Raw genomic sequence first — 27623 nt, forward strand, 5'->3', positions numbered from 1 at the left:
TAGCTCCGTTTTGTTTTAGAAGCTGATATTTCTCAATATTTTGTTTATTCCCATTCACTCTGGAATATCAAAACGCAGCCCCAAGAAGAAACCTGCTTCAAGCTTTCTGAATCTAAACACAGATTCAACTTTTTAAGTTGAACGAACACACCACAGAGCAGTTTGGAAGATACGTTTGCTTTGTGTTCTAGACAGAGATTTCTCACTATTAATTGCTTGGATTTGGCTGAAAAATCCCGTTTTCTGCTTCTCCACAGAAAGGGGTGAAAAACTACTAGAAACACACATCAGTTTAACTCTGTGAGTTGATTTCAGACGTTGAAGCCCGTTCAGTTTGGTAGCTACGTTTTGGTTTTAGAAGTAGATATTTCTCATTACTGCGTTTACTCCCATTCACTCTGGAATATCAAAACGCAGCTCCTAGAAGAAACGTGCTTCAAACTCTCTGAATCTAAACAGAGATTCAGCTTTGTTAGTTGAGAAAACACACAGCAGAGCAGTTTAGAAGATACTTTTGCTGTGTGTTCTAGACGGAGATTTCATGTGATTGCTTAGAAACTTGGATTTGCCTGAAAATATCCGATTACTGCTTCTCCACAAAAAGGGTTTACAAACTACTGCAAACAGACATGAGAATAACTCCGCGAGTTGAATGCACACGTTGAAACCCGTTCTTTTAGGTAGCTCCGTTTTGCTTTTAGAAGCAGATATTTCTCAGTACTGCCTTTACTCCCATTCACTCTGGAATATCAAAACGAAGCTCCTAGAAGAAACGCGCTTCAAACTCTCTGAATCTAAACAAAGATTCTATTTTGTATGTCGAACGAACACACAGCAGAGCAGTTTAAAAGATACGTTTCCTTTGTGTTCTAGACGGAGATTTTCCACTATTGCTTAAATTATTAGATTTGGCTTAAAATTTACGTTATCAGCTTCTCCAGAGAAAGGCATTACAAACTACTGCAAACACTCATCTGTTTATCTCTTTGAGTTGAATGCACACGTTGAAGCCCGTTCTGGTAGGTAGCTCAGTTTTTGTTTTAGAAGCACATATTTCTCCATACTGTGTTTACTCCCATTCACTCTGGAATATCAAAAAGCACGTCCTAGAAAAAACGTGCTTCAAACTCTCTGAATCTAAATACAGATTCAACTTTGTAAGTTGAACGAACACAGAGTAGAGCAGTTTGGAAGATACGTTTGCTTTGTGTTCTAGACAAAGATTTCCCGCTATTGCTTAAAAGCTTAGATTTCGCTGAAAAATTCCGTTTTCGGCTTCTCCACAGAAAGGGTTTACAAACTACTGCAAACACATATCAGTTAAACTCTGTGAGTTGAACGGACACGTTGAATTCCGTTCTGGTAGGTAGCTCCGTTTTGGTTTTAGAAGCAGATATTTCTCCATACTGCGTTTACTACCATTCCCTCTGGAATATCAAAATGCAGCTCCTAGAAGAAACGTGCTTCAAACTCTCTGAATCTAAATGTAGATTCAAATTTGTAAGTTGAACGACACACAGCAGAGCAATTTGGAAGACACGTTTGCTTTTTGTTCTAGACGGAGATTTTCTGCTGTTGCTTAAAAGCTTGAATTTGGCTGAAAAAATCCGTTTTCTGCTTCTGCATAGAAAGGATTTACAAGCTACTGCAAACACACATCACTATGACTTTTTTAGTTTAATGCACACGTTGAAGCCCGTTCTCTTAAGAAGCTCCGTTTCTGTTTTAGAAGCAGATATTTCTCAATACTGCGTTTACTCCCATTCACTGGGGAATATCAAAACGCAGCTCTTAGAAGAAACGTACTTCAAACTCTCTAAATCTAAACACAGATTCAACTTTGTAAGTTGAACGACCACACAGCATAGCAGTTTGGAAGATGTGTTTGCTTTGTGTTCTAGACGGAGATTTCCCGCTATTGCATAAAAGCTTGGATTTGGCTGAAAAAATCCGTTTTCTGCTTCTCCACAGAAAGGGCTTACAAACTACTACAAACACACCTCAGTTTAACTCTGTGAGCTTAATGCACACGTTGAAGCCCGTTCTGTTAGGTAGCTCCGTTTTGGTTTTAGAAGCAGATATTTCTCCATACTGCGTTAACTCCCATTCTCTATGGAGTATCAAAAGAAACCTCCTAGAAGAAACCTGGTTAAAACTCTCCAAGTCTAAACCCAGATTCATCTCTGTATGTTGAACGAACATACAGCAGAGGAGTTTGAAAGATATGTTTGCTTTATGTTTCAGACGGAGATTTACAGCTTTTTCTTAAATGCCTGGATTTCGCTGAAAAAGTCCGTTTTCTGCTTCTCCACAGAAAGGGATTACAAACTACTGCAAACACACATCAGTTTAGCTTTGTGTATTGAATGCACAAGTTGAAACCCTTTCTCTTAGGTAGATCCGTTTTTCTTTAAGAAGCAGATAATTCTCAATACTCCGTTTACTCCCATTCTCACAGGAATATCAAAACGCAGCTTCTAGAAGCAATGTGCTTCAACTTCGTAAGTTGAACGAACACGCAGCAGAGCAGTTTGGAAGATACGTTTGCTTTGTGTTCTAGACGGAGATTTACCGCTATTGCTTAAATGGTTGGATATGGTTGAAAAATTCCATTTTCTGCTTCTCCACCGAAAAAGTTTACAAACTACTGCAAACACACATCAGTTTACCTATGTGAGTTGAATACACACGTTGAAGCCCGTTCTGTTACGTTGCTTCGTTTTGGTTTTAGAAGCAGATATTTCTCAATACTGCGTTTAATCCCATTCACTCTGGAATATCAAAATGCAGCTCCTAGAAGAAAAGTGCTGCAAACTCTCTGAATTTAAACACAGATTCAACTGTGTAAGTTGAACGGACACACCACAAAGCAGTTTGAAAAATACGTTTGCTTTCTGTTCTAGACGGAGATTTACTGCGATTGCTTAAAAGCTTGAATTTGGCTGAAAATATGTTTACTTCTTCTCCATAGAAAGGGTTTACAAACTACTTCAAACACACATCAGTTTCCCTTTGTGAGGTGAATGCACACGTTGAAGCCCGTTCTATTAGGTAGCTCCGTTTAAATTTTAGAAGCAGATATTTCTCAATACTGTGCTTTCTCCCATTCACTCTGGAATATCAAAACGCAGCTCCTAGAATAAACGTGCTTCCAACTCTCTGAATCTAAACACAATTCAACTATGTAAATTGAGCGAACACACTGCAGAGCAGTTTGGAAGATACGTTTGCTTTGTGTTCTAGACGGAGATTTCCCGCTATTGCTTAAAAGCTTGGATTTGGCTGAAAAAATTTGTTTTCTGCTTCTCCACAGAAAGGGTTTGCAAACTACTGAAAACACACATCAGTTTATCTCTGTGAGTTGAATGCACAGGTTGAAGCCCGCTCTGGTAGGTAACCCCGTTTTGGAATTAAAGGCAGACATTTCTCAATACTGCATTTACTCCCATTGACTCTGGAATATCAAAACGCAGCTCCTAGAAGAAACGTGCCTCAAACTCTCTGAATCTAAATGCAGATTCAAGTTTGTACGTTGAATGACTACCCAGCAGAGCAGTGGGAAGATACATTTTCTTTGTGTTCCAGACAGAGATTTTTTGCTATTGCTTAAATGCTTGGATTTGGCTGAAAGAATCCGTTTTCTGCTTCTCCACAGAAAGGGTTTACAAACTAATGCTAACCCACATAAGTTTAACTTTGTGAGTTCAATGCACACGTTGAAGCCCGTTCTATTAGGTAGATCCGTTTTGGTTTCACTCCGGAATATCAAAACGCAGCTCCTGGAAGAAACGTGCTTCAAACTCTCTGAATCTAAACACAGATTCAACTCTTTTAGTTGAACAAACAATAAGCAAAGCAGTTTTCTGCTTTTCCACAGAAAGGGTTTACAACCTACTGGAAGCACACATCAGTTTAACTTTGTTAGTCGAATGCACACGTTGAAGGCCGTTCTGTTAGGTAGCTCCGTTTTGCTTTTAGAAGCAGATATTACTAAATACTGCATTTCTTCCCATTCACTCTGGAATATCAAAATGCAGCTCCTTGAATAAACCTGCTTCAAACTCTCTGAATCTAAACACAGATTCTACTTTGTAAGTTGAACGAACACACAACACAGCAGTTTGGAAGATTCGTTTTGCTTTGTGTTCTGGAGGGAGATTTCCCGCTATTGCTTAAGAGCTAGGATTTGGCTGAAAAAATCCGCTATCTGCTTCTCCACAGTAAGGGTGTACAAACTACTACAAACACACATTTGTTGATCTCCATGAGTTGAATGTAGACATTGAGGCCCGTTCTTTAAGGGAGCTCCGTTTTGGTTTTAGAAGCAGATATTTCTCAATACTGCGTTTGCTCCCATTCACTCTGGAATATCAAAACGCAACTCATGGAAGAAACGTGCTTTGCACTCTCTGAATCTAAACACAGATTCAACTTTGTAAGTTAAACGAACACACAGGAGAGCAGTTTGGAAGATACGTTTGCTTTGTGTTCTGGACTGAGATTTCCCGCTATTGCTTAAAAGCTTCAATTTGGCTGAAAAATTCCGTTTTCTGCTTTTCCAAAGAAAGGGTTTACAAACTACTGCAAACAAACATCAGTTTATCTCTGCGAGTTGAATGTAGACATTGAAGCCCGTTCTGTTAGGAGCTCCGTTTTGGTTTTAGGAGCAGATATTTCTCAATACTGCGTTTACTCCCATTCACTCTGGAATATCAAAACGCAGCTCCTAGAAGAAACGTGCTTCAAACTCTCTGAATCTAAAAATAGATTCAACTTATTAAGTGGAACGAAAACAAAGCAAAGCTGTTTGGCAAATACGTTTGCTTTGTGTTCGAGATGGAGATTTTCCGCTATTGCTTAAATGCTTGGATTTGGCTGAAAAAATCCGTTTACTGCTTCTCCACAGAAAAAGTTTACAAAGCTACTGAAAACACACGTCAGTTTAACTCTGTGAGTTGAATGCACACGTTCAAACCCGTTAGGTTAGTTAGCTCCGTTTTGCTTTTAGAAGCAAATATTTCTCAATACTGCATTTACTCCCATTAACTCTGGAATATTAACACGCAGCTCCTAGAAAAAACGTGCTTCAAACTCTCTGAATCTAAACTCAGATTTAACTTTGTACGTTGAACGAATACAAAGCAGAGCAGTTTGGAAGATACGTTTCCTTTGTGTTCTAGACAAAGATATACCGCAATTGCTTAAATGTTAAGATTTGATTGAAAATATCTGTTTTCTGCTTCTCCACAGAAAGGGTTTAGAAACTACTGCAAACACACTTCAGTTTATCTTTGTGAGTTAAATGCACCCGTTGAAGCCCGTTTTTTTAGGTAGCTCCGTTTTGGTTTTAGAAGCAGATACTTCTCAATACTGTGTTTTCTCCCATGCACCCTGGAATATCAAAACGCAGCTCCTAGAAGAAACGTGCTTCAAACTCTCTGAATCTAAACACATATTCCACTCTTTAGGTTGAACGAAAACAAAGCAAAGCAGTTTGGAAAACACGTTTTCTTTGTGTTCGAGACAGCGATTTTCCGCTATTGCTTAAATGCTTGGATTTGGCTGAAATAATCCGTTTTCTGCTTCTTCACAGAAAGGGTTTACAAACTACTTCAAACACACGTCAGCTTAACTCTGTGAGTTGAATGCACACTTTGAGGCCCGTTCGGTTAGGTAGCTTAGTTTTGGTTTTAGAAGCAGCCATTTCTCAATACTGCATTTACTCCCATTCACTCTGGAATATCAAAACGCAGCTCCTAAAAGAAACGTGTTTAAACTCTCTGAATCTTAACACAGATTCAACTTTGTAATTTGAATGAACCCACAGCCGAGCAGTTTGAAAGATAGGTTTGCTTTGTGTTCTAGACAGAGATTTTCTACTATTGCTTAAAAGCTTCGATTTGGCTGGAAAATCCGTTTTCTGATTCTGCACAGAAAGGGTTTACAAACTACTGCAAACACACATCCGTTTAACTCTGTGAGTTGAATGCACATGTTGAAGCCCGTTTTGTTAGGTAGCTCCGTTTTGTTGTTAGAAGCAGATATTTCTCAATACTGCGTTTACTCCCATTCACTCTGGAATGTCAAAACGCAGCTACTAGACGTTCAAACTCTCTAAATCTAAACACCGACTCAGCTTTGTAAGTTGAACGATCACACAGCAGAAAAGTTTGGAAGATAAGTTTGCTTTGTGTTCTTACTGGAGATTTCCCACTGTTGCTTTAAAGTTTGGATTTGGCTGAAAATATCCGTTTTCTGCTTCTGCAGAGAAAGGGTTTACAAACTACTGCAAGCCCACATCTGTTAAACTTTGTGAGTTGAATGCACACGTTGAAGCCCGTTCTGTCAGGTAGCCCTGTTTTGGTGTTAGAAGCAGATATTTCTCAATACTGCATTACTCCCATTCACTCTAAAATATCAAAGCACAGCTTTTAGAAGAAACCTGCTTGAAACTCTCTGAATCCAAACACAGACTCAACTCTGTAGGTTGAGTGAACACACAGGAGAGCAGTTTGAAAGATAGGTTTGCTTTGTGTTCTAGACGGAGATTTACCGCTATTGCTTAAATACTTCGATTTGGCTGAAAAATTCCGTTTTCTGCTTCTCCACAGAAAGGGTTTACAAACTACAGCAAAAGCACATCTGCTTAACTCTGTGAGTTTAATGCACACGTTGAATCCCGTTCTTTTATGTAGCTCCATTTTGCTTTTAGAAGCAGATATTACTCAATACTGCATTTCCTCCCATTCACTCTGGAATATCAAAACGCAGCTCCTAGAAGAAACGTGCTTCAAACTCTCTGAATCTAAACACAGATTCCACTGTGTAAATTGAACGGAAACACAACAAAGCAGTTTGAACAATACGTTTGCTTTGTGTTCCAGACGGAGATTTCCCGCTATTGCTTAAATGCTTGGATTTGGTTGAAATTATCCGATTTCTGCTTCTCCACAGAAAGGGTTTGCAAACTACTGCAAACAGACGTCGGTTTAACTCTGTGAGTTGAATGCACACGTTGAAGCCCGTTCGGTTAGGTAGCTCCGTTTTTCTTTTAGAAGCAGATATTTCTCAATACTGCATTTACTCCCAATCCCTCTGGAATATCAAAACGCAGTTTCATGAAATAACGTGCTTCAAACTCTTTGAATCTAAACACAGATTGTACTTTGTAAGGTTAATGAACACACTGCAGAGCAGTTTGGATGTTATGTTTGCTTTGTGTTCTAGACGAAGATTTCTCGCTATTGCTTAAAAGCTTGGATTTGGCTGAAAAATTAGCTTTCTGCTTCTTCACAGAAAGGGCTTACAAACTAGTGCAAACACACATCAGTTTCATTCTGTGAGTTGAATGCACACGTTGAAACCCGTTCTTATAGGTAGCTCCGTTTTGGTTTTAGAAGCAGATATTTCTCAATACTGTGGTTACTCCCATTCACTCTGGGGTATCAAGACGCAGCTCCTAGAAGAAACGTGCTACAAACTCTCTGAATATAAACACAGATTCAACTTTGTAAGTTGAACGAACACACAGCAGAACAGTTTGTAAGATATGGTTGCTCTGTGTTCTAGACGGAGATATTCTGCTATTGCTTAAAAGCTTGGATTTGGCGGAAGGAATCCGTTTTCAGCTTCTCCACAGAAAGGCTTTACAAATTAAGGCAAACACACGTCAGATTAACTCTGTGAATTGAATGCACACTTTGAAGCCTGTTCTGTTAGGTAGCTCCATTCTGGTTTTAGAAACAGATATTTTTCAATAATGCGTTTACTCCCATTCACTCTGGAATATCAAAACACAGTATCTAGAAGAAACGTGCCTCAAACCCTCTGTAGCTAAACACAGATTCAACTTTGTAATTTGAACAAACACACAGCAGAGCAGTTTGGAAGATACTTTTGCTTTGTGTTCTAGACGGAAGTTTTTTCTATTGCTTAAATGCTTAGATTTTGCTAAAAATATCCGTTTTCTGCTTCTCCACAGAAAGGGTTTACAAACTACTGCAAAGACACATCAGTTTAACTCTGTGAGGTGAATGCACCTGTTGAAGCCCATTCTGTTAGGTAGCTCCGTTTTGGTTTTAGAAGCAGATATTTCTCAATATTGCTTTTACTCCCATTCACTCCGGAATATCAAAACGCAGCTCCAAGAAGGGACGTGCTTTAAACTCTCTGAATCTAAACACAGATACAACTTTCTAAGTTGAACGAATACACCGCAGAGCAGTTTGGAAGATACGTTTGCTTTGTGTTCTAGACAGAGTTTGTCCGCAATTGCTTAAAAGCTTGGATTTGGCTGAAAATATCCGTTTTCTGCTCCTCCAACGAAAAAGTTTGCAAACTACTGCAAACACATATTAGTTTATCTTTGTGAGTTGAATGCACACGTTGAAGCCCATTCGGTTACGTAGATCCGTTTTGCATTGAGAAGCAGATATTTCTCAATACTGCATTTGCCCCAATTCACTCTGGAATATCAAAACGCAGCTCCTAGAAGAAACCTGCTTTAAACTCTATGTATCTAAACACAGATTCAACTTTCACTGTTGAACAGCCGCACAGCAGAGAAGTTTAGAAGATACAAGAAACGTGCTTCAAACTCTCTGAATCTAAATACAGATTCAACATTGTAAGTTGAAGGAACACAGAGCAGAGCAGTTGGATAGATAAGTTTGCTTTGTGTTCTAGACAGAGATTTTCCTCTATCGCTTAAATGCTTGGATTTGGCTGAAAATACTTGTTTTCTGCTTCGCCACAGAAATGGTTTACAAACTACTGCAAACACACATCAGTTAATCTCTGTGAGTTCAATGCACACGCTGAGGCCCGTTCTGTTAGGTAGCTCCGTTTTGGTTTTAGTAGCAGATATTTCTCAATACTGCGTTTACTCCCATATACTCTGGAATATTAAAACACAGCTCCTAGAAGAAAAGTGCTTCAAACTCTCTGCATCTAAACACAGATTCAACTTAGAAAATTGAAGGAAGGGAGGACTCAAGATGGCGCTGTGAGAACAACCCAGGATTGGAGCTCTCGTTGTGTCCGCAAAGAGGTGCGTCTGAGCTGCATTTCCAGACTGATCTTTGTTGCCCACGGAACGGGGAAATTCCCAAGTGAAGAGGAGACGCGGGACGCCAGGCAGAACCTCTGCCTAGTGAAGCCGGAAGCCGGGGTGGCGGCGGCCGGCCCTTCCCAGCGCTCCCTACAGGGCACGCTTGTCCAGGTGCCCCATTGAACTGGCAACCAGAGATGTGAGAGGGCTGGACTTGAGACTGGGCTAGACTTGGACAGTGGGCCAGCCCAGGGGATTGCAGGGACAGAGCGTTAGGATTGGCCCACTAGGACGAACATAACCGTGATTTCAAACAAGCCCCGTGCAGACGGCCCAAGACACTCTGAGGGGGAGTGGCATCCACCATTACCGAGGCAACCCGTCCCTACTGAGATACACGCCCACTGCTGACGCAGCCAGCCGTTGCTGAGGTAACCCGTCCCTACTGAGATACACGCCCATTGCTGATGCAGCCAGCCATTGCCGAGGCAACACGTCCCTACTGAGATACACGCCCACTGCTGATGCAGCCTGCCATTGCCGAGGCAACCCACTACAACAGAGAGACTCCGCCGTAGGGCGTGGCGGAGAACACAGCAGAGCCTGCAGGAACAGGGCGAATCACACAACAGCAGGGCGGAGCCTCGGCAGGCAAACAGTGGCTAGTCTACGTCCTAGCTGGGCAGGACCTCAACGGACATCCAAAAATAAAGCCCAAACCCCTCAACACAGAGCATTTGAGGGAAAAAAAGGGTTTTTTAATGAGCTCTCTTGCAGCAGAATCAAACATAGCGGCCTAACAGCCCTGAATGAACAACAGAGCTCACAGCTCAGCAATTAAGCCCCTATAAAGTACAAATTGTCTCCTCAAGCAGCTCCCTGACCCCTCTATATCCAAAAGACTGACATTAGGCAGGCATCATCCTGGGACAAAGATAGCAGAAAAAGAAATTGGTAGCATCCCTCGCTGTGCCACAGCTGCTAGAGGGGCACCCCAGACAAGCAGGGTCTGGAGCAGACCTCAGCAGTCGTACAGTGAAGGGGCTAGACAGGAAGAAGGAAAACCAAGCAACAGAAATACTTCATCATCAAAATTCTGGGTGTCGACCCAGAGACCCAATCAAAAAGTCAGCAACTACGCAGACGACCAGCGGACAAATCCACAAAGATGGGAAGAAACCAGCGCAAAAAGGAGAAAAACACCCGAAAACAGAACACCTCGCCTTCTAGAAAGGACCAAAACTCCTCACCAGCAAGGGAACAAAGCTGGACGGAGAATGACTGTGACGAAATGACGGAATTAGACTTCAAAAGATGGATAATGAAAAACTTTTGTGAGGTAAGAGATCATGTATTAAATCAATGCAAAGAAACTAAGGACCTTGAAAAAAGATTTGAAAAAAGATTCGAGGAAATGATAACAAGAACGGATAACTTAGAGAGGAATATGAATGAATTAAAGGAGCTGAAAAACACAATACGAGAACTTTGCAAAGCAAACACAAGTTTCAAGAGCCGAATTGACCAAGCAGAAGAAAGAATATCTGAAGTAGAAGACCAACTCAGTGAAATAAAACGAGAAACCAAGAATAAAGAAAAAAGCGCAAAAAGGAATGAACAAAGTCTCCAAGAAATGTGGGACTATGTGAAAACACCTAACCTACGTTTGATAGGTGTACCAGAACGGGACAAAGAGAATGAATCCAAGCTGGAAAATACTCTTCAGGATATCATCCAGGAAAATTTTCCCCACCAAGAAAGACAGGCCAACACTCAATTTCAGGAAATACAGAGAACACCACCAAGATATTCTGCAAGAAGAGCAACCCCAAGGCACATAATCCTCAGATTCAACAGGGTTGAAATAAACGAGAGAATACTAAGGGCAGCCAGAGAGAAAGGTCGGGTCACCCACAAAGGGAAGCCCATCAGGCTAACGGCAGATCTCTCGGCAGAAACACTACAAGCCAGAAGAGAGTGGGGGCCAATATTCCACATTCTTAAAGAAAAGAACTTTCAACCAAGAATTACATATCCAGTCAAACTGAGCTTCAGAAGTGAAGGAAAAATAAAATCCTTTGCGAACAAACAAGTACTCAGAGATTTTGTCACCACCAGGCCTGCTTTACAAGAGCTCCTAAAAGAGGCACTACACATAGAAAGGATCAACCAGTACCAGCCATTCCAAAATCACACTGAATACTAAAGAGCATCAACATAATGAAGAATCTACAACAACTAACGGGCAATACAGCCACTTAGCATCAAAATGGCAGTATCAAATTCACACATAACAATATTAACCCTAAATGTAAATGGACTAAATGCACCAATCAAAAGACACAGACTGGCAAATTGGATAAAAATCCAAAACCCATCAGTGTGCTGTATACAGGAAACCCATCTCACATGCAAGAATACAGAAAGGCTCAAAATAAAGGGATGGAGGAAGACTTACCAAGCAAATGGAGAGCAAAAAAAAACAGGAGTTACAATTCTCATCTCTGATAAAATAGACTTTAAAGCAACAAAGATCAAAAGAGACAAAGAAGGCCATTACATAATGGTAAAAGGATCGATACAACAAGAAGAGCTAACAATCCTAAACATATATGGACCCAATGCAGGAGCACCCAGATACATAAGGCAAGTTCTTAATGACTTACAAAAGGACTTAGACTCCCACACAATAATAGTGGGAGACTTTAACACTCCACTGTCAATACTAGACAGATCAACCAGACGGAAAATAAACAAGGATATCCAGGGCTTGAACTCCGACCTGGAGCAAGCAAACCTGATAGACATTTACAGAACTCTCCACCCCAAATCCACAGAATATACATTCTTCTCAGCACCACATCACACCTACTCTAAAATTGACCACATAATTGGAAGTAAAGCACTGCACAACAAATGCGAAACAATTGAAATCATAACAAACAGCCTCTCAGACCATAGTGCAATCAAGTTATAACTCAGAATTCAGAAACCGACCCAGAACCGCACAGCTTCATGGAAACTGAACAACTGGATCTTGAATGTTGACTGGGTAAACAATGAAATGAAGGCAGAAATAAAGAAGTTCTTCGAAACCAATGAGAACGAAGACACAACGTGCCAGAACCTCTGGGACACATTTAAAGCAGTCTCTAGAGGAAAGTATATAGCAATAAGTGCCCATATGAGAAGAATAGAGAGATCCAAAATTGACACCCTATCGTCAAAACTGAAAGAGCTAGAGGAGCAAGATCAAAAAAACTCAAAACTCAGCAGAAGACAAGAAATAACTAAGATCAGAGCTGAGCTGAAGGAGATTGAGACACGAAAAACCCTTCAAAAATCAATAGATCCAAGAGCTGGTTTTTTGGAAAGATCAACAAAATAGACAGACCACTAGCCAGATTGATTAAAAAGAAAAGAGAGAATAACCAAATAGATGCAATAAAAAATGATAAAGAGGAAATCATCACAGATTCCACAGAAATTCAAACCATCATCAGAGAATAATACAAACAACTCTATGCGCATAAACTAGTAAACCAGGAAGGAATGGATAAATTCCTGGATTCCTGTGTCCTCCCAACCCTAAACCAGGAGGAAGCTGAAACTATGAATAGACCAATAACAAGGTCTGAAGTTGAGGTAGCAATTAAGAGCCTACCACACAAAAAAAAACCCCAGGTCCAGACGGGTTCACAGCCGAATTCTACCAGACACACAAGGAGGAGCTGGTACCATTCCTTCTACAACTATTTCAAACAATCCAATAAGAGGGAATCCTACCCAAATCATTTTATGAGACCAACATCATCCTGATACCAAAACCTGGCAGAGACCCAACGAGAAAAGAAAACTTCAGGCCAATATCTACGAGGAACATAGATGCAAAAATCTTCAATAAAATATTGGCAAGCCAATTGCAACAGCAAATCAAAAAACTTATTCATCATGATAAAGTAGGATTCATCCCAGGGATACAAGGCTGGTTCAATATACGCAAGTCTATCAATGTAATTCACCACATAAACAGAACCAAAAACAAAAACCACATGATTATCTCAATTGACGCAGAGAAGGCACTTGACAAAATTCAACAGCCCTTTATGCTAAAAACCCTCAATAAACTCGGTATCGATGGAACGTATCTCAAAGTAATAAAAGCTATTTATGACAAACCAACAGCCAATATCATACTAAATGGGCAACAACTGGAAGCATTCCCTTTGAAATCTGGCACTAGACAAGGATGCCCTCTCTCACCACTCCTATTCAATATAGTACTGGAATTTCTAGCCACAGCAATCAGGCAAGAAAAAGAAATAAAGGGTATTCAAATAGGAAAGGTGGAAGCCAAATTGTCTCTATTTGCAGACGACATGATAGTATACCTAGAAGACACCATTGCCTCAGCCCAAAAACTCCTGAAACTGATAAGCAACTTCAGCAAAGTCTCAGGATATAAAATCAATGTGCAAAAATAACAAGCATTCGTCTACACCAATAACAGACTTAAAGAAAGCCAAATCAAGAGCAAACTGCCATTCGCAATTGCTACAAAATGAATAAAATACCTTGGAGTACAACTCACAAGGAACGTAAGAGACCTCTTCAAGGAGAACTACAAACCACTGCTCAACGAAATCAGAGAGGACACAAACAGATGGAGAAACATTCCATGTTCATGGTTAGGAAGAATTAATATCATGAAAATGGCTATACTGCCCAAAGTAATTTACAGAATCAACGCTATCCCCATCAAGCTACCATTGACTTTCTTCACAGAACTGGAAAAAACCACCATGAACTTCATATGGAACCAAAAGAGAGCCCGCATAGCCAAGTCAATTCTAAGCAAAAAGAACACAGCGGGGGGCATCACACTACCGGATTTCAGACTATACTACAAGGCTACAGTAATCAAAACAGCATGGTACTGGTACCAAAACAGAGATATAGACCAATGGAACAAAACAGAGGCACCGGAGGCAACACAACATATATACAACTATACAATCTTTGATAAACCTGACAAAAACAAGCAATGGGGAAAAGATTCCATGTTTAACAAATGGTGTCGGGAAAACTGGCTAGCCATGTGCAGAAAGCAGAAACTGGACCCCTTCCTGACACCTTACACTAAAATTAACTCCAGATCGATTAAAGACTTAAACATAAGACCTGGCACCATAAAAACCCTAGAAGGAAATCTAGGCAAAACTTTCCAGGACATAGGAGTAGGCAAGGACTTCATGAACAAAACACCAAAAGCATTGGCAACAAAAGCCAAAATACACAAATGGGACCTAATGAAACTCCACAACTTCTGCACGGAAAAAGAAACAGTCACGAAGCAGGACTCAAGATGGCGCTGTGAGAACAACCCAGGATTGGAGCCCGTGTTGAACTCGCAAACGGTGAGTCAGTGCTGCATTTCCAGACTGATCTTTGTTGCCCACAGAACGGGGAAACTCCCAAGTATAAAAAGACACGGGACGCCAGGCAGTACGTCTGCCTGGCGAAGCCGGCAGCCGGGGCGGCGGCGGCCGGCCCTACCCAGCAATCCCCACAGGGTGCGCTTGTCCGGGTGCCTTGTTGAACGGGCAACCTGAGACTTGAGAGGGCTGGACTTGAGACTGAACGAGACTTGCACAGTAGCCCAGCCCAGGGGATTGCAGGGACAGATCGCTTGGGATACCCAGTGGGACGAACAAAACCGCGATTTCAAACTATCCCGGGCAGACGGTCCGAGACGCTCTGTGGGGGAGGGGCGTCCACCACTATGGAGGCGACCTGCCCCAACTGATATACACGCCCACTGCTGAGGCAGCCAGCCGTTGCCGAGGCAACCGCCCCAACTGAGATACACGCCCACTGCTGACGCAGCCAGCCGTTGCCGAGGCAACCCGTCCCTACTGAGATACACGCGCACTGCTGACGCAGCCTGCCGTTGCTGAGGCAACACGCTACAACGAAGAGACTCCGCCGCAGGGCGTGGCGGAGACCACAGCAGAGCCGGCAGGAACAGCGCGAATCACACAACAGCAGGGCGGAGCCTCGGCAGCCAAACAGTGGCTAGTCTGCCTTTGAGCTGGGCAGGACACCTGATCAAACATCCAAAAATAAAGCCCAAACGCCTCAACACAGAGCATTTGAGAAAAAAAAAAGGGTTGTTTAATGAGCTGTGTTGCAGCAGAATCAAACATAGCAGCCTAACAGCCCTGAATGAACAACAGAGTGCACAGCTCAGCAATTAAACCCCTATAAAGTACAAACTGTCTCCTCAAGCAGCTCCCTGACCCCTCTATATCCAAAAGACTGTCATTAGGCAGGCATCATCCTGGGACAAAGAGAGCAGAAAAAGAAACTGGTAGCATCCCTTGCTGTGCCACGGCTACTAGAGGTGCACCCCAGACAAGCAGGGTCTGGAGCGGACCTCAACAGTCGTACAGCGAAGGGGCTAGACTGGCAGAAGGAAAACCAAGCAACAGAAATACTTCATCATCAACATTCTGGGTGTCCACTCAGAGACCCAAACGAAAAGTCAGCAACTACGCAGACGACCAGCGGACAAATCCACAAAGATGGGAAGAAACCAGCGCAAAAAGGAGGAAAACACCCAAAACCAGAACACATCGCCTCCTAGAAAGGACCAAAACTCCTCACCAGCAAGGGAACAAAGCTGGATGGAGAATGACTGTGACGAAATGACGGAATTAGACTTCAGAAGATGGATAATGAGAAACTTTTGTGAGCTAAAAGATCATGTATTAAATCAATGCAAAGAAACAAAGAACCTTGAAAAAAGATTTGAAAAAAGATTCGAGGAAATGATAACAAGAATGGATACCTTAGAGAGAAATATGAATGAATTAAAGGAGCTGAAAAACACAATACGAGAACTTCGCGAAGCAAACGCAAGTTTCAATAGCCGAATTGACCAAGCAGAAGAAAGAATATCTGAAGTCGAAGACCAACTCAATGAAATAAAACGAGAAACCAAGATCAGAGAAAAAAGCGCAAAAAGGAATGAACAAAGTCTCCAAGAAATGTGGGACTATGTGAGAAGACCTAACCTACGTTTGATAGGTGTACCAGAAGGGGACGAAGAGAATGAATCCAAGCTGGAAAATACTCTTCAGGACATCATCCAGGAAAATTTCCCCCACCTAGCAAGACAAGCCAACACTCAATTGCAGGAAATACAGAGAACACCACAAAGATATTCCGCAAGAAGAGCAACCCCAAGGCACATAATCGTCAGATTCAACAGGGTTGAAATAAAGGAGAGAATACTAAGGGCAGCCAGAGAGAAAGGTCGGGTCACCCACAAAGGGAAGCCCATCAGACTCACAGCAGATCTCTCGGCAGAAACACTACAAGCCAGAAGAGAGTGGGGGCCAATATTCAACATTCTTAAAGAAAAGAACTTTCAACCCAGAATTTCATATCCAGCCAAACTGAGCTTCAGAAGTGAAGGAAGAATAAAATCCTTTGCAACAAGCAAGTACTCAGAGATTTTGTCACCACCAGGCCTGCTTTACAAGAGCTCCTAAAAGAGGCACTACACATAGAAAGGATCAATCAGTACCAGCCATTCCAAAATCACACTGAATGCTAAAGAGCTTCAACATAATGAAGAATCTACAACTAACAGGCAAAACAGCCACTTAGCATCAAAATGGCAGTATCAAATTCACACATAACAATATTAACCCTAAATGTAAATGGACTAAATGCACCAATCAAAAGACACAGACTGGAAAATTGGATAAAAATCCAAAACCCATCAGTGTGCTGTATCCAGGAAACCCATCTCACATGCAAGGATACACAAAGGCTCAAAATAAAGGGATGGAGGAAGATTTACCAAGCTAATGGAAAGCAAAAAAAAGCAGGAGTTGCAATCCTCATCTCTGATAAAATAGACTTTAAAGCAACAATGATCAAAAGAGACAAAGAAGGCCATTACATAATGGTAAAAGGATCGATACAACAAGAAGAGCTAACGATCCTAAACATATATGGACCCAACACAGGAGCACCCAGATACATAAGGCAAGTTCTTAATGACTTACAGAAGGACTTAGACTCCCACACAATAATAGTGGGAGACTTTAACACTCCACTGTCAATACTAGACAGATCAACCAGACAGAAAATCAACAAGGATACCCAGGGCTTGAACTCAGACCTGGAGCAAGCAAACCTGGTGGACATTTACAGAACTCTCCACCCCAAATCCACAGAATACACATTCTTCTCAGCACCACATCACACCTACTCTAAAATTGACCACATAATTGGAAGTAAAGCACTGCTCAACAAATGCAAAACAACTGAAATCATAACAAACAGCCTCTCAGATCATAGTGCAATCAAGTTATAACTCAGAATTCAGAAACCGACCCAGAACCGCACAGCTTCATGGAAACTGAACAACTGGCTCTTGAATGTTGACTGGGTAAACAACGAAATGAAGGCAGAAATAAAGAAGTTCTTTGAAACCAATGAGAACGAAGACACAACGTGCCAGAACCTCTGGGACACATTTAAAGCAGTCTCTAGAGGAAAGTATATAGCAATAAGTGCCCATATGAGGAGAATGGAGAGATCCAAAATTGACACCCTATCGTCAAAATTGAAAGAGCTAGAGGAGCAAGATCAAAAAAACTCAAAACCCAGCAGAAGACAAGAAATTACTAAGATCAGAGCTGAGCCGAAGGAGATTGAGACACGAAAAACCCTTCAAAAAATCAATAAATCCAAGAGCTGGTTTTTTGAAAAGATCAACAAAATAGACAGACCACTAGCCAGATTGATTAAAAATAAAAGAGAGAACAACCAAATAGATGCAATAAAAAATGATAAAGGGGAAATCACCACAGATTCCACAGAAATTCAAACCATCATCAGAGAATATTACAAACAACTCTATGCACATAAACTAGTAAACCTGGAAGAAATGGATAAATTCCTGGACTCTTGTGTCCTCCCAAGCCTAAACCAGGAGGAAGCTGAAACTATGAATAGACCAATAACAAGGTCTGAAGTTGAGGCAGCAATTAAGAGCCTACCTCACAAAAAAAGCCCAGGTCCAGATGGGTTCACAGCCGAATTCTACCAGACACACAAGGAGGAGCTGGTACCATTCCTTCTAAAACTATTTCAAACAATCCAAAAAGAGGGAATCCTTCCCAAATCATTTTATGAGACCAACATCATCCTGATACCAAAACCCGGCAGAGACCCAACGAGAAAAGAAAACTTCAGGCCAATATCCATGATGAACATAGATGCAAAAATCTTCAATAAAATATTGGCAAGCCGATTGCAACAGCAAATCAAAAAACTTATTCATCATGATCAAGTAGGATTCATCCCGGGGATGCAAGGCTGGTTCAACATACGCAAGTCTATCAACGTAATTCACCACATAAACAGAACCAAAAACAAAAACCACATGATTATCTCAATTGACGCAGAGAAGGCATTTCACAAAATTCAACAGCCCTTTATGCTAAAAACCCTCAATAAACTCGGTATTGATGGAACGTATCTCAAAGTAATAAAAGCTATTTATGACAAACCAACAGCCAATATCATACTGAATGGGCAAAAACTGGAAGCATTCCCTTTGAAATCTGGCACTAGACAAGGATGCCCTCTTTCACCACTCCTATTCAATATAGTACTGGAAGTTCTAGCCAGAGCAATCAGGCAAGAAAAAGAAATAAAGGGTATTCAAATAGGAAAGGTGGAAGCCAAATTGTCTCTATTTGCAGACGACATGATAGTATACCTAGAAGACACCATTGCCTCAGCCCAATAACTCCTGAAACTGATAAGCAACTTCAGCAAAGTCTCAGGATATAAAATCAATGTGCAAAAATCACAAGCATTCGTCTACACCAATAACAGACTTAAAGAAAGCCAAATCAAGAGCGAACTGCCATTCACAATTGCTACAAAAAGAATAAAATACCTTGGAATACAACTCACAAGGAACGTAAGAGACCTCTTCAAGGAGAACTACAAAACACTGCTCAACGAAATCAGAGAGGACACAAACAGATGGAGAAACATTCCATGTTCATGGTTAGGAAGAATTAATATCGTGAAAATGGCTATACTGCCCAAAGTAATTTACAGAATCAACGCTATCCCCATCAAGCTACCATTGACTTTCTTCACAGAACTGGAAAAAACCACCATGAACTTCATATGGAACCAAAAGAGAGCCCGCATAGCCAAGTCAATTCTAAGCAAAAAGAACACAGCGGGGGGCATCACACTACCGGATTTCAAACTATACTACAAGGCTACAGTAATCAACACAGCATGGTACTGGTACCAAAACAGAGATATAGACCAATGGAACAAAACAGAGGCACCGGAGGCAACACAACATACATACAACTATACAATCTTTGATAAACCTGACAAAAACAAGCAATGGGGAAAGGATTCCATGTTTAACAAATGGTGTCGGGAAAACTGGCTAGCCATGTGCAGAAAGCAGAAACTGGACCCCTTCCTGACACCTTACACTAAAATTAACTCCAGATGGATTAAAGACTTAAACATAAGACCTGGCACCATAAAAACCCTAGAAGAAAATCTAGGCAAAACTATCCAGGACATAGGAGTAGGCAAGGACTTCATGAACAAAACACCAAAAGCATTGGCAACAAAAGCCAAAATAGACAAATGGGACCTAATGAAACTCCACAGCTTCTGCACGGCAAAAGAAACAGTCACTAGAGTGGATCGGCAACCAACAGAATGGGAAAAAATTTTTGCAGTCTACCCATCTGACAAAGGGCTGATATCCAGAATTTACAAAGAACTCAAACAGATTTACAGGAAAAAAACAAACAAGCCCATTCAAAAGTGGGCAAAGGATATGAACAGATACTTTACGAAAGAAGACATATATGAGGCCAACAATCATATGAAAAAATGCTCATCGTCACTGGTCATCCGAGAGATGCAAATCAAAACCACATTGAGATACCATCTCACGCCAGTTAGAATGGCGATCATTAAAAAATCTGGAGACAACATATGCTGGAGAGGATGTGGAGAAAAAGGAACACTTTTACACTGTTGGTGGGAGTGTAAATTAGTTCAACCATTGTGGAAGACAGTGTGGCGATTCCTCAAGGCCTTAGAAATAGAAATTCCATTTGACCCAGCAATCCCATTACTGGGTATATATCCAAAAGACTATAAATCCTTCTACTATAAGGACACATGTACACGAATGTTCATTGCAGCACTGTTTACAATAGCAAGGACCTGGAATCAACCCAAATGCCCATTGATAATAGACTGGATTGGAAAAATGTGGCACATATACACCATGGAATATTATGCAGCAATCAGAAATGATGAGTTTGTGTCGTTTGTAGGGACATGGATGAATCTGGAGAACATCATCCTCAGCAAACTGACACAAGAACAGAAAATGAAACACCGCATATTCTCACTCATAGGTGGGTGATGAAAAATGAGAACACATGGACACAGAAAGGGGAGTACTAAACACTGGGGTCTATTGGGGGAAAAAGGGGAGGGCCAGTGGGAGGGGGAGGTGGGGAGGGATAGCCTGGGAAGAAAAGCCAAATGTGGGTGAAGGGGAGAAGAAAAGAAAGCACACTGCCATGTGTGTACCTACACAACTGTCTTGCATGCTCTGCTCATGTACCCCAAAACCTATAATCCAATAAAAAAAAAATAAATAATAAAAAATAAAAAAAAATAAAAAAAATAAAAAAAAAAAAAGAAACAGTCACTAGAGTGGATCGGCAACCAACAGAATGGGAAAAAGTTTTCGCAGTCTACCCATCTGACAAAGGGCTGATATCCAGAATTTACAAAGAACTCAAACAGATTTACAGAAAAAAAACAAACAAGCCCATTCAAAAGTGGGCAAAGGATATGAACAGATACTTTACGAAAGAAGACATATATGAGGCCAACAATCATATGAAGAAATGCTCATCGTCACTGGTCATCAGAGAGATGCAAATCAAAACCACATTGAGATACCATCTCCCGCCAGTTAGAATGGCGATCATTAAAAAATCTGGAGACAACAGATGCTGGAGAGGATGTGGAGAAAAAGGAACACTTTTACACTGTTGGTGGGGGTGTAAATTAGTTCAACCATTGTGGAAGACAGTGTGGCGATTCCTCAAGGCCTTAGAAATAGAAATTCCATTTGACCCAGCAATCCCATTACTGGGTATATATCCAAAAGTCTATAAATCGTTCTACTATAAGGACACATGTACACGAATGTTCATTGCAGCACTGTTTACAATAGCAAAGACCTGGAATCAACCCAAATGCCCATTGATGATAGACTGGATTGGAAAAATGTGGCACATATACACCATGGAATATTATGCAGCAATCAGAAATGATGAGTTCGTGTCGTTTGTAGGGACATGGATGAATCTGGAGAACATCATCCTCAGCAAACTGACACAAGAACAGAAAATGAAACACCGCATATTCTCACTCATAGGTGGGTGATGAAAAATGAGAACACATGGACACAGAAAGGGGAGTACTAAACACTTGGGTCTATTGGGGGAAAAAGGGGAGGGCCAGTGGGTGGGGGAGGTGGGGAGGGATAGCCTGGGGAAAAATGCCAAATGTGGGTGAAGGGGAGAAGAAAAGCAAAGCACACTGCCATGTGTGTACCTATGCAACTGTCTTGCATGCTCTGCTCATGTACCCTAAAACCTAAAATCCAGTAAAAAATTAAAAAAGAAAAGGAAATTGAAGGAACACAAAACAGAGCAGTTTTGAAAATACGTTTGCTTTTTGTTCTAGACGGAGATTTTCCACTATTGCTTAAATGCTTGGATTTGGCTGAATAATTCCGTTTTCTGCATCTCCACAGAAAGGGTTTACAAACTACTGCAAACACACATCAGTTAAACATTGTGAGTTGAATGAAGACGTTAAAGCCCGTTTTATTAGGAAGTTCCGCTATGGTTTTACAAGCAGATATTTCGCAATACTGCTTTTACTCTCATTCACTCTGGAATATCAAAACGCAGCTCCTAGAAGAAACGTGGTTCAAAATTTCTAAATCTACACACAGATTCAACTTTGTAAGTTGAACAAACGCACAGCAGAGCAGTTCAAAAGATATGTTTTGTCTTTGTTCTAGACGGAGATTTCCCGCTATTGTTTAAAAGCTTAAATTTGGCGGAGGGAACCCGTTTTCTGCTTTGCGAAAGAAAGGCTTTACGAACTACTGCAAACACACATCAGATTAATTCTGTAAGCTGAATGCACACGTTGAAGCCCGTTCTGTGAGGCAGCTTTGTTTTGGTTTAGAAGCAGATATTTCTCAATACTGCGTTTACTCCAATTCACTCTGGAATATCAAAACGCAGCACCTAGAAGAAACGTGCTTTAAAGTCGCTGAATCTAAACACAGATTCAACTTTCAAAGTTGAATGAACAAACAGCAAATAGTTTGGGAGATACGTTTGCTTTGTGTTCTAGACAGAGATTTTCGGCAATTGCTTAAAAGCTTGGATTTGGCTGAAAAAATCCGTTTTCTGCTTCTCCACAGAAAAGGTTTACAAACTATGGCAAACACACATCAGTTTAAGTCTGTGTGTTGAATGCATACGTTGAAGTGCGTTCTGTTAGGTAGCTCCGTTTTGGTTTCAGTAACAGATATTTGTCAATACTGCGTTTACTCCCATTCACTCTGGAATACCAAAACGCAGCTTGTAGAAGAAACGTGCTTCAAACTCTCTGAATCTAAAAACAGATTCAACTTTTTCAGTTGAACAAACACACAGCAGTGTAGTTTGGAAGATCCGATTGCTTTGTGTTCTAGACAAAGTTTTCCCCCTATTACTTATAAACTTGGATTTGGCTGAAAAAAATCCGTTTTCTGCTTCTCCAAAGAAAGAATTTACAAACTACTGCTAACACACATCAGTTAACTGTGAGTAGAATGCAATCATTGAAGCCCGTTCTATTAGGTAGCTCCGTTTTGGTTTTAGAAGCAGATATTTCTCAAGACTGCATTTTCTCCCATTCACTCTGCAATATCAAAAGGCAGCTCCTAAAAGAAACGTGCTTCAAACTCTCTGAATCTAAACATAAATTCAACTGTGTAAGTTGAACGACCACGCAGCAGAGCAGTTTGGAAGATACGTTTGCTTTGCGTTCTAGACAGAGATTTTCCGCTATGGCTTAAATGCTTGGATTTGGCTGAAAAACCCCATGTTATGCTTCTCCACAGAAATGGTTTAAAAACTACTGCAAACACATATCAGTTTAACTCTGTGAGTTGAATCCACACGTTGAAGCCCGTTCTTTTAGGAAGCTCCGTTTTTGTTTTAGAAACAGATATTTCTCAATACTGCGTTTACTCCCATTCACTCTGGAATATCAAAACGCAGCCCCAGGAAGAAACGTGCTTCAAACTCTCTGAATCTAAGCACAGATTCAACTTTGTAAGTTCAGCGAACACACAGCAGAGCAGTTTTGAAGATAGGTTTTCTTTGTGTTCTAGACGGAGATTTCCCGCTATTACTTAAATGCTTGCATTTGGCTAAAAATCTCCGTTTTCTCCTACTCTACAGAAAGAGTTTACAATCTACTGCAAACAAACATCAGTTTATCTCTGTGAGTTGAATGCACACGTTGAAGCCCGTTTTGTTCTGTAGCTACGTTTTGTTTTAGAAGCAGATATTTCTCAATACTGCGTTTACTCCTATTCACTCTGGAATATCAAAACGCCGCTCCTAGAAAAAACGTGCTTCAAACTCTCTGAATCTAAACACAGATTCAACTTTGGAAGTTGAGAAAACACACAGCAGTGCAGTTTGGAAGATACGTTTCCTTTGTGTTCTAGAGGGAGATTCCCGCTATTACTTAAAAGCTTGGATTTGGTGGAATAAATCTCTTCATGCTTCTCCACAGAAAGGGTTTAAAAACTACTGCAAACACACATCAGTTTAACTCTGTGAGTTTAATGCACACGTTTTAGCCCGTTCTTTTAAGTAGCTCCGCTTTGGTTTTAGAAGCAGATATATCTAAATACTGCGTTTACTCCCATTCACTCTAGAATATCAAAACGCAGCTCTTAGAAGAAACGTGCTGGTGGAGGACTCAAGATGGCGCTGTGAGAACAACCAATGATTGAAGCTCTCGCTGGATCCACGGAGACGGTGAGTCGGGGACGCATTTCCAGACGGATATTAGTCGCCCACAGAACGGGGAAATTTCCAGGTATAGAAGAGACACGGGACGCCAAGCAGAGGACTTGGCTGATGTAGCCAGCAGCCGGTGCATCTTCGGCCAACGCCAGAGTGCGGAGGCGCTCCAGCGCTCCATAAAAAAAAGGCACTGTTACGGGTGCCCTGTTGAACCGGCAAACTGAGACCTGAGAGGGCTGAACTTGAGACTGAACGGGACTTGGGCAGTGAGCCAGCCCAGGAAATCCCAGGAACAAAGCGTTTGGTCTAGCGCAGTGTGACAAACAAAACAGCGATTCCAAACACTCCCAGTGAGGAGGTTTTCTTAAGGCGCAGCACCGTGGGGGAGGGGCGTCCGCCATTACCAAAACAATCAGCCCCCACTGAGGTAAACGCCCATTGCTGATGTAGCCTGCCATTGCCGAAGCAACCCGGTAAAACAGAGAGACTCCCGTGCAGGGCATAGCCAATGGCAACACAGCGGACACCGCAGCAAAAGGGCAGAGCCTGCAGCAACAGGGTGAACCTCACAACAGCAGGGCAGAGCCTCGGCAGGCAAATAGAGACTTGACTGCCTCCTAGCTGGGAAGGACAGTGAGGCAAACACTCACAAGGAAAGCCTAAACCAACCCCCAGACAGAGAATCTGAAAAAAAAGGATTTCTTCAGCCTAACAGCCCTGAATGAACAACGGAGCTCACAGCTCAGCACTTGAGCTTCTAAAAAGTACAGACTGTCTCCTCAAGCAGCTCCCTGACCCCTCTATATCCAAAAGACTGACATTTGGCAGGCATCGTTCTGGGACAAAGATAGCAGAAAAAGAAACTGGTAGCATCACTCGCTTTTCCACACCTGCTATAGGTGTACGCCAGACAAGCAGGGCCTGGAGTGGACCTCAGCAGTCATACAGTGAAGGGGCTAGACTGGTAGAAGGAAAACCAAGTAACAGGAATAATTCATCAACAACAATCTGGGTGTCCACTAGAGACTCAATCGAAAAGTCAGCAACTACGCAGACAACAAGTGGATAAATCCACAAAGATGGGAAGAAACCAGCGAATAAAGGAGGAAAACACCCGAAAACAGAACACCTCGCCTCCAAGAAAGAACAAAAACTCCTCATCAGCAAGGGAACAAAGCTGGACGGAGAATGACTGTGATGAAATGACGGAATTAGACTTCAGAAGGTGGATAATGAGAAACTTTTGTGAGCTAAGAGAACATGTATTAAATCAATGCAAAGAAACTAAGAAAATTGAAAAAAGATATAAAAAAATTGAGGAAATGATAACAAGAATGGATAACTTAGAGAAGAATATGAATGAATTAAAGGAGCTGAAAAACACAATACGAGAACTTCGCGAAGCAAACACAAGTTTCAATAGCCGAATTGACCAAGCAGAAGAAAAAATATGTGAAGTCGAAGATCAACTCAATGAAATAAAATGAGAAACCAAGATCAGAGAATAAAGCGCAAAAAGGAATGAACATGGTCTCCAGGAAATCTGGGACTATGTGAAGAGACCTAACCTACGTTTGATAGGTGTACCAGAAGGGGACGAAGAGAAAGAATCCAAGCTGGAAAATACTCTTCAGGACATCATCCAGGAAAATTTCCCCCACCTAGCAAGACAGGCCTAAATTCAAAGGCAGTAAATACAGAGAACACCACAAAGATATTCCGCAAGAAGAGCAACCCCAAGGCACATAATCGTCAGATTCAACGAGGCTGAAATAAAGGAGAAAATACTAAGGGCAGCCAGAGAGAAAGGTCGGGTCACCCACAAAGGGAAGCCCATCAGACTCACAGCAGATCTCTCGGCAGAAACACTACAAGCCAGAAGAGAGTGGGGGCCAATATTCAACATTCTAAAAGGAAAGAACTTTCAACCCAGAATTTCATATCCAGCCAAACTGAGCTTCAGAAGTGAAGGAAAAATAAAATCCTTTGCGAACAAGCAAGTACTCAGAGAGTTTGTCACCACCAGGCCTGCTTTACAAGAGGTCCTGAAAGAGGCACTACACATAGAAAGGAATACCCAGTACCAGTCATTCCAAAATCACACTAAATGCTAAAGAGCATCAACATAATGAAGAATCTACAACAACAAATGGCAAAACAGCCACTTAGCATCAGAATGGCAGTATCAAATTCACACATAACAATATTAACCCTAAATGTAAATGGACTAAATGCACCAATCAAAAGACACAGACTGGCAAATTGGATAAAAATCCAAAACCCATCAGTGTGCTGTATCCAGGAAACCCACCTCACATGCAAGGATGCACAAAGACTCAAAATAAAGGGATGGAGGAAGACTTACCAAGCAAATGGTGAGCAAAAAAAAGCAGGAGTTGCAATTCTCATCTCTGATAAAATAGACTTTAAAGCAACAAAGATCAAAAGAGACAAAGAAGGCCATTACATAATGGTAAAAAAATCGATACAACAAGAAGAGCTAATGATCCTAAAAATATATGGGCCCAATGCAGGAGCACCCAGATACATAAGGCAAATTCTTAATGACTTACAAAGAGACTTAGACTCCCACACAATTATAGTGGGAGACTTTAACACTCCACTGTCAGTATTAGACAGATCAACCCGACAGAAAATCAACAAGGATATCCAGGGCTTGAACTCAGACCTGGAGCAAGAAAACCTGATAGACATCTACAGAACTCTCCACCCCAAATCCACAGAATATACATTCTTCTCAGCACCACATCACACCTACTCGAAAATTGACCCCATAATTGGAAGTAAAGCACTGCTCAACAAATGCAAAACAACTGAGATCATAACAAACAGCCTCTCAGACCATAGTGCAATCAAGTTATAACTCAGAATTTAGAAACCGACCCAGAACCGCACAGCTTCATGGAAACTGAACAACTGGATCTTGAATGTTGACTGGGTAAACAATGAAATGAAGGCAGAAATAAAGAAGTTCTTCAAAACCAATGAGAACGAAGACACAACATGCCAGAATCTCTAAGACACATTTAAAGCAGTCTCTAGAGGAAAGTATATACCAATAAGTGTCCATATGAGAAGAATGGAGAGATCAAAAATTGACACTCCATCGTCAAAATTGAAAGAGCTAGAGGAGCAAGATAAAAAAAAACTCAAAACCTAGCGGAAGACAAGACATAACTAAGACCAGAGCTGAAGTGAAGGAGATTGAGACACGAAAAACCCTTCAAAAATCTATAAATCCAAGAGCTGGATTTTTGAAAAGATCAACAAAATAGACAGACCACTAGCCAGATTGATGAAAAAGAAAAGAGAGAACAACCAAATACATGCAATTAAAAATGATAAAGGGG

This window comes from Callithrix jacchus, chromosome Y (genome assembly GCF_049354715.1).
Source record: "Callithrix jacchus isolate 240 chromosome Y, calJac240_pri, whole genome shotgun sequence".
Taxonomy (NCBI): Eukaryota; Metazoa; Chordata; class Mammalia; order Primates; family Cebidae; genus Callithrix; species Callithrix jacchus.